Here is a 13,985-nt window from a genome sequence, read left to right as displayed (position 1 = left end):
ATTGGTTCAGGACTCATGTTTAGTTTGGCTGCTTATTTGAACTATCCTTTTGAAAGCCACATTACAGCACTTCTGGTTATCTCTAAGGCACCTGGGGACAACCTTGTTGAATTCCTGAGTTGTTATTCTAAACATCTGTGGCTGGCGGGGGTCAGAGACAATTAAATGCAATTGTCAGTCTGAGACACTGACTGACATTTTTGCATCCTCTTTGGTTACTGGCATATACCGGTCTGAAAGGAATGAAAACAAGGCTTTAGTGAGAGGTGTGAAGTATTAAAGGGGTAAAAGAGAGCACTGAAGAACCCAGATCTTGTAGTCAGTGTTGCTGAGATTAGAAATAAAAGGAGGAAGTCTGGCTAGCTGTCTGTGAGTGTGTGGACTGACAAAAATCAGTTTCAAAATCCCTGTTTTGACATAGGATCATGGAATGTCCTGAGTTGGAAGAGACCCACAAGGATCATTGAGTCCAACTCCTGTCCCTGCATAGGACAGTAGAGGAGAAAGTGTTTATCTCTCAAAGAAACTGTGGCAAGGTTGGTCTCTGGGATCTTCCATAACAAGAAAAGCAGTAGGCCATTGAACCGGAGGGAATCTGGGACACATGTCTCCAGGAACAGGGAGAGCTCAGTGTTGCAGCAGTGGGTATCTGGCTGGATGGTTCCCAGCGGCAGCTATCTGCACCCCAAAATGCTAACCAGATCTTTGTATGAGATCAGCCCTGTGGATCCTGCTGATTGAATTTCTTTCTCCTCTAGCACTTTGAACGTGCAGACTCATGGATGGCCCAAAAGAGAAAATGCTCAATATCTTAGTTCAGGTGTAACACAGATGAAGGAGAGGCTTAGTGAAAGCTGTAGCTACTGTCATCCAAAAAAGGTTTCAAAACCTGCTCAATAGCATAGCATTGAATTTCAAAGCTCCTAAATACATCTGGATGAGCAGCTGGGTGTTAAAAACTTCTAGAATCAGGATGCAGAGAACAATCTTGCCTATAGTGATCCTCCAAGAGCTTGAAAATAGCTCCAGCTACCCAGAAAAGGTAGGCTATGGCATATAAGAGTTTTAGGGTAGTTTAGATATCCTATAAAACTCCTATAGTTCAGATAGGAGTTTTAGACCAGAATATAGAATGCAGAAACTTCTGAAAAACAACTTAAACCAATCCCAAAAAGCAGAGGGAGAAATCCATTTCTTCACAGAGAAGCAGCAACTTGGAGTGATCTAAAGGTCACTGTTCGTTGGATGTTTTACATGGACACTTTTTGTTCAGCTGTATGTGCATGTGTATAGGTGAAACTTAAAGCAGGAGGTTTCACCTTCTGAAATTACTACACAGACCCTTGTACTTCTTGATGATCTTGCATTTGCTGTGAGTCGCTATGTTTGAATTTCCAGCACAAGTCCAGGGCAAGTTTCAGTTTTATAGCTTCTATTTTCCAGAGGCTTTTCTTTCTGTAAGAAATGGGAAAGCCTAATATTGTCCTTTGGTACTAACTGCTTTATGTCCACTGGAAAAAAATAAGAATAAAGAAACAGAGAAAAGAAGGGAATGATCTGAAGTCTTAGGGAAAGCAGAATAACTATTTTTACATGAAGATGGTCACAGAATTTTCCATAAACTTTTATGTTTAAAAAGGCTACTTTTTGTTCTGTGTTTTCAGTGGAAAACCTCTTTTCATCCTTCAGTGGAGTAAGGTTCACAAAAAAATTTCCAGTCTATTTTAGACTAGCTAACGAGAAGGTTTCAATCAAAGGAAGGTAATTGCTCACGGTTAGGCTTTCTTTTTCCTACAAGGACTTGCAGCCAGACCCAGCCAAGGCACAAATAGTCTCTAGACTTAGAAACAAAAAATCCATGCAGATGTTTTTCTTAAACTTTTCCTCAGCCCAGGAGACCAAAGCAGTCTTTCATACCACTGGAATCAGACCGACCATATTTTCTTGTTGAACATGTGCTTTAACTGCATGTTTAACTGTCTTGCTTAACACAGACAGCCAATTAAAGTTTCACCCTCACCATCTCCGTACTGCTTGGGAGGTGTGTTAAAATTAAATTCAACCAAAGCAGCAGCTGGTAGTGCTGCAGAAAGGGCATGTAAAATACATTGCAAATGTGAAAAGAAGAGTAGAGTATGTGTCATAGTCGCAGGTCATTTGTGAAAGAAAAAAAAAAAAACAAACCACAAAAGCCAGAAATAAGGGAGTACCGTGTATTACCAGTGCCTCTGTAGAAGAAATTTATGCACCATACTTGGAGGCTGGCTTGATGTGCTTCAGTTGATGGAAAAGTGACCATACTTACTTAGTATGTCTTTTTCAAGGTAGTTGATGAGATCCTTGATGTTCAATACCAACTCCATTGTGCGTGTTCAGTACCAAATCCATTATGGTATCAACCTCAAGGAAGCCCAGTGGCTCCCAGGAGTACGGCTTAATCCCAGGCAGGATGGGGGTAAATCCATCTCTCTGCCCTACACAGCCATTTTCCTCTTTCTGTCCTGTCTTCCAGTGTTCCTCCTAAAAAGTAACAGCTTAGTCTCTGAGCTGCTCTTTTCTAATGGAGCTGGCTTTAAAATGTCACCCTCTTTTTTTTAAAGTTCATTGTCTACCAAGAATTGAAGAACAGTGGTTTCTAAATTAATTTGAAGATGTCTTGTAAAATGTAAGCTCAGAAACACAGACCCAGTATTCTATCCCCTTAAGTATGGCACCCAGCATACACTGGGTCTCTTTTTATCTTTAGATACACAGTGCTGTGCTCTCTATTTTATGTACAAAGGAAATTAAATGTACTTTTTTCTTTAAAAGACGAGATCTTCATCCATCACCAGCTGTCAGTTCCTAATAATGTTGCCCAGAGAAGTGTTATCTGTGATTTAGTGGCTTTAGTGGACTATCTTTTGTTGAACAGAGGACAGAAGAATAAAATTTCAGCTTAATATAGCTCTTTTCATACTTATGAATAAACAGAGGAAAAGAGGAGAGCAAGAGCAAAGAATCTTGGGTTCCAGGCTCAAGTTTCTTCTGTTTTGCTATAGATAGGGCATTTTAAGAAGGAAAAGGAAGGAAAATGAAAGTGAAAAAAAGGAAATAAGAGAAAAGAAGAAATGTGGAAAGAAAAAAGCTTAGCGACAAAAATAGTAACAGAAAACAGAGTGTTCTTTCTGGCTGGTCCCTCTGGATAGAGTAGGAAAGAAAATTGTTTCTGTCTCACGAAAAACTTTTGAGCTCAAAAAAACCTCTTATCAAGTCAGAATGAAAAGTCAAGTATGATATTTTGCAAGCTAGTGGTTTTGGAAATACTTTTATTTGGGTGAACTGCAATGTTTTATTTTGCTTTTCATGTTTTTCCATTCCTGATTCTTTTTCCTCAGGTAGCTTAACTCTGGAAATGAAAAACCACCACTGATCTTAAAAGCGCCTTTTTCACTTAAAAGACTGTCAGCACAAAATGTTTCAACAGTTTCCAAAACTTTTCACAAAAAGAGTTCTCAATAAGAGTGAAGGTCTATCAAAATAGATTCCTCTCAATGAACAGGTTGCAAAATGTCCATCAACTAGTTTTTAAAAAGGAAAAAGTATTGTAAAAGATCTTTCATCAGCTGCGCCAGTCAATTCCTTAGTTAATTGGTGAACACTGGTCCTGCTTGCTGATGAGTGTGTGCGTGCACACCTCTGTGGCTGTGTAAGCCAGCGTTCTCCCCACCAGATGTGCACATCTGCATTTGGAAAGTTGCACGCTTGCAATTTAACAGAGGATTTTGCTACTCAGTAACTCAAGAGAAAAGACCTACCCCTTACTGCATCCAATATTCTGCTATAACATTGTAACTTTTACATAAAGTTGCCTCTAAAAACTAGTTCCCCTTCCTCCCTGCTTTCACTAATACCACAACCTAAGTTTATTTCTGTTTAGTTCATCTTAAATACTGTCATTTTTTATTAGATATTCAAACAGCATGCTCGTAAGTTGTAATATAATAAGAAGAAATCCAACATTTTTCCCAGTCTAAAAAAAGGCATTGCCCCTGTTTAAGTGCTAGGTCTAGGGTTTCCATCATTTTAAGTTACCTGTCTAGCAACAAATTGGCAATCAAAGACGGAAAGACTCCAGTCCTACTCACGTTCATGTATATTTGAAGTGACTATAGTCCATCCAGTTTTAGAGTAATGTCTTACCATTATTTGGCTATCCACCCTGCTGCAGATGCTTTTTTGCCTTGCAAACATCCTGACTGGGCTGTAGATGTGATTAAAGTTAAATGCATATTTTCAGTACAAAAGTCTGAGATTGCACATTTCTTATAATGGGCCTTTTGGTCTGTGTGCTCCCTGTGAAGTGCAAGCATCCTTATCGGTTGTGCTGGAATAATAGACAGCAAAATCGTATGTTTTATTTTTATCATCCTTTAAATCAAGTTGAACTTGAATGCAGTTTGATCAAATTTTTAAAAGTTCACCCTGGCTGTGATACGGGTTTTTTTTGGACGGTTTAAAAGTGAATTATGACAGACAGCGTTTTGCAACTTGACTTAGGGAAGTCATTGCAAAGGAACAGCTGGGAATATTCACAGTATGTTTCAGTTAGCTAAAAAACCCCTATATTTTAAATAATCAGGAATTTAAATGTCTTAAATGCTTGTTTGAATGTCTATTTTACTGTATCTTCCATGACCAGCATAGAACATGTCCTTTTTTGTTTACTGGACTGAGGTTTCTGACTAATCCAGGTTATTCAAACTTTGCAAGAAAAAGCTGGATATGGGAACCTGTGTTTTCTATGGACAGACCCACTTGGCTGCTCAGTGATTTTGAATACGAATAGGAGGAGGAGCAGGCCTTTGTCTCTTATCTTTCATCTATTCAAGAAGATTTCTTACCCCTGTAATGAATTATTCACAAAAAAAATTAAAAATTGAACGGTCTTTGTCCCTTGAAGCTACACAGGGATGTGCAATGTTATCTGACAGGTCCATTTTTCTAACACATACTGCACATGATCTTAAAAGTGCAGATATAATTTCCTGGCGAAGCCAGATTTGCACATTACTACCTTAGATTAACCTCACTAACTTCATAGTATCCTCTGCATGTATTATATCAGGGTCTCCCAGTTATTTATCCCTGAGGTGTCTATTGTTTTCCCCCCATCCTCTTTGCTAGCAGTAAAAGGATGCACAGGATTTTCTACAGCTCCCTAAGGTTAAAAACATCAATATTTCTGCTGTCAAAAAAGGATATTTTCCTCAGTTTTGTTTTTGGTTTTGTTTTTTTTTAAGTTCCATTGCTGGCAAACACTATCCACTTTAACTCCCACATATTCTATACAGTCTTTTTGCATTTCCCTTTCTGTCTGTTCAGGTAATGCCAAGAAGCTAGCAGGAGAACAGGTGTTCGTTCTCTTCTGTGCTCTCTGCCCAGAGATACGGTGATTCAGGAACTCCTGCAGCAGTTGACCAAGGTATTTCTGTGCCTTGTTTCTTTTGCCCTCGGAGGATTCATCACCGTGCTTTCTTTGCGTGAAGAGGTGTAGCACAAGATCTGAAACTTGGAAAATACGTAATACCTTAAGATCTCTTGTGTGTTGCCATATGACTGTTAAAGCTGTCTTTTAGAGGGTGTGCATTATGTATCAAATATATATGGATAGATACACACACACATATTTAGACAGCTCCAAAGACTGCATTCCCCTTTCTACGCACACGCAACAGAGAGCTGGAGCATAGCTTCCCTTCACAGTCAGTGCCCTGCCAAGGTGGGGACTTGTTGGGATCACCTCTGATGGATGAGGATGGTTGCCTTAGCAGGAACTGGCTCTGTGCAGTGATTGACTGCCCATGTGACACAGAAGAGAATTCATTTTCCCACCGGCATACATGATAGCTCCATAGAAGTCAAGTGTCTAGGCAGACATTAACATCAAGGCACATGCAGACAGTGATCACCTCATTCAAAGGCAGATGTCTCCCAAGGTGGGTGTTGAATTGTGCTCCACCGCTTCTTCCCTTCCACTGATCTTGGAAGGCACTTAGACGATGAGTTTTGATCACTTTGCCTCTATAAGGCTAGCTTTGGGTGAACTGGATCCCAAGAAGTCTCCCCATTTAGTAAGCAGTCTGGGCAACTCCACTTTTGGCTTTCATGGAAGTTAAGACAAAACCTTTGGATGGGTGCTTGCAAAAACAGCGAGGGCCTGTGTTCCGCTAGTGCCCTCAAGCTTCTCTCCCTGAACCCTCCCGGACAGGGTTACGGGCTCTGAATGAGTTTGAAAATTAGGGCAGCTCTGATATTGCCATAATTTTTTAATTTATTATTTCTTCTTTCTTTTGAAAAGCTGCTGAGTTGCTTGACAGCTTAAATAAAGATCATCTCAGTAAATTATTATTAGAAAGATTAGCAAATATCTTACTCTGTCACACTGGTGTTCAGATAGAAATTGCAATCCCAGCATTGCCTACTACAGAGGTAATGTATCTAAGCTACCTTTCTGAGGAGGGGAATCATGGCACAGACAAGGGGAAGTCATACTATAGACTTTCTTGGGCAGGACTGAATGCAGTCCTGTCTGCTGGATGAAATAAGCTAGGGGAATACATCTTTCCTACTTCTAAAGCAAAGTTTTGCTTAGACCATCCTTCAGCCAAAGCTCATGTTGTATGGGCAATAAGGTCAGAGGATCCATAATCTCCTCCAAGTCAACAGGGAGCAATAAAAAGATATTTTCTGCCATTAAAGATAACCTTGTGTACAGCAAGGGGATGAACAGTGTGGCAGCAAACTGGCCCTGTGAGACTACTTTATTGATGTGGCTTCAGGTTTCTTGTAACATGCAAACCAGCATTATTATTACAGTAGAGAACTGGATAGACCGTTCAGGATTACGTATCAAGAGCAGCAAGTCAAATACCATCTGCCTAACATGATAAACTCTAAGTATTATTCCAAAGAGGTTTTCCTAAATCTCCTCTGCAGAGCACATAGAGGCAGCTGCCAGTCACTTTTATCCTCAGTCCCCTTCCCATTATCGCTTCATGGCCTTTTGGCTAAGATCGAGTGTAGTATCAGCTGAAGTCTTGACACGTCCTCTCTTTGGGAACTCTCTCCTGCCCTGGCATCAGGCTGGGCTCAGTGACCTCTTAGGTCTTTTCCATCTGTAACTACTATCATTCCTGCTCTTTAAGAGACCTGGCAGCTTTTAGAAGTCAAGTCTCCTTTAACATGCCTTGCAAGTACAGATGAGATGCATTGACCTGAATTACTTCTGTTTCAAAAGGCAGGTGGGCCTCTGCTTTCTGCAGTGGGAGAAATTGTAATGCATTTGCTGGACTTGGTTCCATGATTTATCTGTAATAGGAGATTCTTTCCTTTTTTTTTTTTTAGTTACTTTAGAGGAAATATAAAACCAAAGTTTTTTTGAATAAGACAACACAGGTAAGTCCTCTGAGAGCTTTGCACCCCTGCATCAGTCAGGTTCTGGGACCAAGTGAAAAAAATCTCTTGCACAGGAAGACCTTAAAATGCTGTGATGATAATACAGTGATAATATGTCCATATTTTTCTAGTTTTGGTAGTTGTAAACTTCCTAAATCCAAAGCTAAGTATCCACAAGTGGTACTGTAATTGCCAGCTGGATTTAGTGCCTGAAGACCTTACCTAATTCTGGCTTTTATACACAGATCTACTAATTTGCAGTGAAAAGAGTGTGTTGGGCAGTCAGAATGGGGGGAAGATGCTGATGTCCCAGATGACAGAAACCTTTTAATGCTATTTAATCTGGGATTTTGTTGGGACACTGGGGTTTTTTTATGCCTTGCCTTCTTGAGCTGTGACCCAGCCTAACTACTGTGACAGGAGATGGGTGCCTCTGTTTGGGAGGTAATGCAGGTGGTCCTTCCCAGTTTGTTTTTCATCCTGATGCAACTGCAACAGTCTAACCCCCAGGTGAGCAGCTCTCCACTAGCAGATTTTGGCCAGAGATCTGTGCATGTTTTTCTGCCAGATTCTTTTCAGATCAGTCCCTGATTTGCTTTCTGTAGTGGACCTACCTCAGGGATTATATGGAACAGTTGCATCAGTGTAATTACTTGATGCATGGGCAGTTTTTTTTATTTTTTTTGCTTAAGTCACTCATGGAACAGGAAATTATCTCTGGAAGAGACCATGAAATGATATAGTGGAACCTCGTGTGTAAATAAAGGAATTTCACTCCAGCATTCCTACAGCAAACCCTGTAACTACAGGGTATCTTCCAGTCTTTGTGCTGGGCGAGATCATTCAAAAACTCCACCGTTGTCTCTGCAGCTACCCTTTGTAGAGGAGGTACATGAAGGGTATTCTGAATTTGCCTTCCACCTAGGGAGGGCTGGCCAAGTACCCTCCAAAACCACTTTTGGGGCAGCACTGGCCACCTCTGCATCCCTTGGGGTAGGGAGGGATGTAGGAGACTTCTGCTGCAGGAAACCCCTGGCTGGCTTCTGTGGGAAGGTAGCAATGTCTTCCAGAGTCTTAGTCTCCCAGCTGATTTTATCTCAAAGATCTGTCTGGTCTAATGACACAAGTTGTGGGAGGCCAGGTTTTGTTCACTGTCTCTTGCTGCTATTTTTGGGATGTGATTTTTCTGTTTCCGTTGGCTGAGCATGGAGGGAGTGTTGCTATGCTTTAGGGAACACTGCAATTAGATTCACTCAAAACAATCATGATTAATAATTATGACTGTTTTGTTACTAAAAAAGGGAAAGGTAGAAATAAATAATAAACCACAGTTATTTTGAAGGCAATGTCTGTCTCTCTCTGTGTCTCTTTGAAGAGCTTTGAGCAGACCTAGGAGCATTTGGGCTATCCTTAGGGGATGGCAAAGCCCTCATTTCCATACGTGGCAGTGAGCCTTGCTCCAGTGTAAGTAATCCGATGAGTTCCCTGATGGAAGAACCGCATTTACCAGTTGGTGACTCTTGTCTGGTAAATCCCAGATAACTGCAGCAGCTGGGCAAATCTCTACTGTGTTCTAAATAATTAGCAGAAGTATTTGAATCAATAATGGCAGGGAAGCCACTGAAACATCTTTCCTGAAATAAATCAGTGAATAAACACTGAAAATTTTCAGTCTAAGTGAAATCTGTTTACCGAGGATAGCTTCTTTCTCCCTGTGAGTACATGGCCTCAGGCCTGCGATGTCTAACAGAAGCTGTTACTACCTGAAATGGCACTTCATTATCCCATTAGAAGCTGAACTGGAGAAGTGTCACACTGGCTGCTGGCCCCGTTTGCCAGCCTCTTGCTCCTCCTGATGTCACGGTCAGGGGATGTCTTCGTGTCAGGAAATCGTGCTGACCTGGGAAGCTGCTGCTTTGCACTGCTGGCTTGCTGCAATGCTGCAGACGGGCTGGCGTAAGCAACGGCGAAAGTGGGCACACCACACAGAGCGGTGAGCCTCTGTGCTGGGAGGGCAGGGCACTGCTGGTTGCTCGGTGGAAGAAAAACATCTGTTTTCTTCAGGCTTCTGTAGAAATGGAATATACCGTGCAGCGAGGGCCTGGCAGCGTTGCTGTCAGTCTCCCATGGGCGCCACAGCTCAGCGCCTCGGTCCTGGCAGGAATCTTTCACCACAAACAGGCAGTCTGTTCAGGGGGCGGAGAGGGTGCAGCCTCTGCCTCTCTGGCCTTGTGGCAGCACCGCTGCAGAATGTCTTTGGAGCTTTTTTAATCTCTCTTAGCATTTACATATATATATATATACACACACACATATTTTTTTTTTATTATATTCAGTTCGCTTTTGACTTTGTTTCACAGGAGCTGAAAAACTGTTTCAGTTGGTCCAAGCACATGTGAAGGTGTCTTTATGTTACAGTCATCTCTTGTAATGAATTCTCCTATCCTGTAATCAAAACAGAAGGTCATCTTCCGTCCTCTTAATTTTTCTGGAGAGGTAACTCATGTTTCTGAGTTTACTAAGGAATTTGCTTCCACATTCCCAAAGGAGTAATTCATTAGCCCTTAAGACAAATTTTATACTTAAACAATCCCTGATCAGTAACTAGAATATAAAGTGAATGTGCTGGTTTTCTACATAAATATGTCCTCTTCCTCTAACCTCACTATGAAGTTGTTGTTATATGAGGCTTGCATGCTGCTACAAAACATCCACCTCAAAAGGGTTTTCCGATGTGTAAGAATAAATGTCTGATTTTAAGCGAATCAAAAATCTGGGGAACATAAAAGATGTGGTTAAAATGCCTTCAGTCATCAACTCCTATGAAATTTTGAAAGGAAAATTTTGGAGTGCTTACTAAAGGAAGTACCTTTCAATAGTCCCGCACTTCTGTGTGTACAAACCAGAGGCATAAGGGCATTTTCTTCTGAAAGAACAATGAAAAGCCAATGTCAGTCCTTGAGTTTTGGGATACTGACAATGATCCTGAGTAGAAATGTTTGTATTTTCTTAATCTTCCTAATGCAGAAGTGTTTCATAGAATCTGTTGCTTGAGGTAAAATTCTTCCTCTAACAACTGAGGTCTTGTACCAGACTAATGTGTCCTGGTTTTGGATAAAAACAACCATGTCACTGGTTTTTCTTCCCTTTTGATCCTCTGCTGTTGAGATTTATTGCCTGCCATTTATAGCATTTGCAACTTGCAATTAAGGCTTCTATTTTGAATACCTAATGCATAAGCAGGAATTAGCGTAACTTAGTATTTGGATATGTCTTTCAAACTATAGCAGAAAAAGAAAATGTTTCAGATGTGAGGTAAAAGCATTTAAAGCTAGAGAAAGTTTATAGCGACCTAATGTTATAGGAATAAACTGTAATTTTATTAAATATTTTCTCATCAGTTTGAAGAGCTCCCCTGTGTAAAATCTGTCTGATATCGTCCATAGGCTGATTTTTTTTTTTTTTAGCAGAATTGCAAGTACAGTGAGTATTTGGAGAAAGAAAAGTTTAACGTTTGTATAATTAACTCTTTGTTATCTAAAACCTCCTGGTTTTAAATGCTAAGTTGGCTTTGTGAAATAGAGACTGATTGGATGTTCATCTCTGGTCTGGAATGAGTATTAGAGCACCTGATCTATGCATCCATGAGCTGTATCCCCTGAAAGGACAACTTACCCAGCCCGTGCACTGGTCCCCAGGCCCCTCTCTCCCCAGGGACACCCAGGAGCAGCAGGCAGTTGGCAGGGCTTTCATGGTGCCTGTCCACTGGGAGGCTTGTGTTTTGGGGGAGCATCTGGCTGCTGCACGTGTGGTTGCAATGGATGCGCTCGACCCCTTGACCAGACTGGCAGTGGTTTAGGGCAGGCTCTGGAAGAGGTAAAGGCCTGAGCTGTAGCCAGGCTGGGAGCTCCGTTTCAATCTGTTCTCTGAAAACCCACAAAGGAGCAGAGTGACACAGTGAACAGCGATGCATATGAGCTTGAAACACCGATCATGCGATCGACACGTGAATAGTAGGTGGCTTTTCCAAGACTCATTTATCAAGGAACAAAGAAAGTTGTGGGTATAAGGAGTCTCCTGCATACCTTTTCTATGGCATGTAATTTGACTACAAGCCAACCACTTCATCCCATAGATAGGGCAGCCTAAGTGAGCTGCCTTTGAGCTCTCCCTGCTAGGCAGCATGGCTGCATGGCGGCGATCTCCCCTTGAGCTGGGTCACCTCTCAAGGTTGCTCCTCGAGGCAGAGAGACATTTTACCAACGGCAGATCTTTGGTAAGTGACCTATATCACACATAACCTTGTAGTATGGTAACTTTGATTTTTGTCTTGGTAACTTTGATTGCATGCTGAATTGATGCTAATGAAACATTATATAAATTTTGCACGTACAATCCCTTAGACATAAACTGTTGACCAAGTCTGAAACTAAGATTGGACCTAGCTGCACCTAGGCTCCTTCAGGAGTTTAGAAAGCAAGGGGGTCTACTCTGAACCTCGTGACTCAACGGGAGGGTCTTCCTTACTCTTTGCATCTCTGGTCTCTCTGTGAACCATTCTAACTTGAGCGTAACTCAAGTTTTCCTTTGTATGATTCTTCCATGCAGTAATTAATAGAGTGAACCTTGCCATCGAACTTTCTTAAGTCGCACTTTTACAACATCGTGTTAAAACCACTTTTGCTGATATCTTTGTTGGTGATTCTTTAAGCATTCTAAATCACCCATTGATGACAAATTGGCATAGTTGGCAGGATCCTAAATCAGGATTCACGACCCCAGCTCTGTGTGTCTGCTGTACATGTGGACTTACGGCAAGGAAGGGGCTGTGAGGACCTCAGAGTGTAGCTAAGGTGGCCAACAGCATGGGCAATTTGGGCACTACTGGGATAGACCTTTAATCGTGCTGAAGGGCTGGCAGATTGAGGGATGGGCAGGAGAAAGCCCTCTTCCAGCCCAGACGAAGGGAAGAGAGCCTAACTGACAGTCATCCAAAGAACTAGACTGGGCTGTAAGTTTGAGCCTTGGTTGTAAGTGTTGTGTAAAGGAAGGAGATAATGGAAAGAAAGAAATGCTCTTGTTCCCCCGAACGCCTTTCAGATTAAATCACTGTTTGTTGGCTAACAGGAAAGCTGGAAATTCTGTTCCACCAGAGATGGGGGAGTGGAATGAAAGCCCATGTGTATTTTTAGCATCCCTTGTAATCATGTCACCTTTTGAAATGAAAGCATCAGTGCATTAGAGCAGAGGAACTGGGGAGAGGACGTGTTCTACCAGGAGAAATGTCATACTCAGAGTGGATTGACTGAGTCACACATTGACAGAGTGACATTGGCACTGGCCAGGGCAGACCCATCTCCTCCCTGCTGCATGCTTCCTCCCCCTCCCAGCTCCTCAGTTCCATTTGGCTTCCTCCTTCATGCACCTCTGCTGGCTGTCTCCACACGCATTTCTTCCCAGGTGATTCTATCCTCCAAACTATATCCAGCCGGAATAAAACCCAGCACATGCAAGATGCCTTGGGACGTTCACCCAGAGTCCTGCCCAGAGGGTAGGCAGCCCTGGCAAGGTGACATCACATGCCTTAATGGAAGCTACTTAGCAATGCCCTTTTTCTTTTATCTTTTTGCCTAAGAAGAAAGCAGATCTAACACAAGGAAGAGAGGAGGGCATCTGTTCAACAATGAATGTTTATTTGCTGTTCACCTCTGAAATGCCAATGAGCATTTGTGCTCTCTAGTTTGAACTGACTATTGGCCTTGGAGAAATTACTGATGCTGCTCTTGAAAGAAATTGTCCCTTACTTTCTAAGGGGGTAGAAAAGGTCTGTCACAGTCTCCCTCTGTAGTCATGGATGTGTCATTGTTGTGGTTTAACCCTAGCCAGCAACTAAGCACCACACAGCTGCTTGCTTACTCACTCCCCTGCCCCCGATGGAATGGGGGAGAGAATCAGAAGAGTAAAAGTGAGAAAACGCATGGGATGAGATAAAAGAACAGCTTAAGAATTGAAATAAGATAAAGTAAAATAGTAATAATAATAATAATAGAGAATATACAAAGCAAGTGATGCAGGATGCAATTGCTCACCACCTGCCGACTGATGCCCAGCCTGTCCCTGAGCAGCGATCGCTGCCCCCGAGCTGACTCCCCCCGGTTTATATGCTGAGCATGACATCATATGGTATGGCATAGCCCTTTGGCCAGTCTGGGGCAGCTGTGCCCCCTCCCAGCTTCTTGTGCACCTGGCAGAGCATGGGAAGCTGAAAAGTCCTTGACTAGTGTAAGCACTACTTAGCAACAGCTAAAACATCAGTGTGTTATCAACATGATTCTCATCCTAAATCCAAAACACAGCACTATACCTGCTACTAGGAAGAAAATTAACTCTATCCTCGCTGAAACCAGGACAATCATGTCATTGCTCTGCTACATCCAGGAAAACTGAATAATTCCCCTTTATTCCCACCCTTTGCCTAGTCTTCATAGGCTGGTAAGAAGGCAAAAACTAGTTTCTCTGCATTTACGCAATACCCAGAACAATGATCC

Source organism: Platalea leucorodia, assembly GCF_965183815.1.
Source record: "Platalea leucorodia genome assembly, chromosome: 7".
In the NCBI taxonomy this organism is placed as follows: domain Eukaryota; kingdom Metazoa; phylum Chordata; class Aves; order Pelecaniformes; family Threskiornithidae; genus Platalea; species Platalea leucorodia.
Note: the sequence above shows the minus strand (reverse complement) of the source record.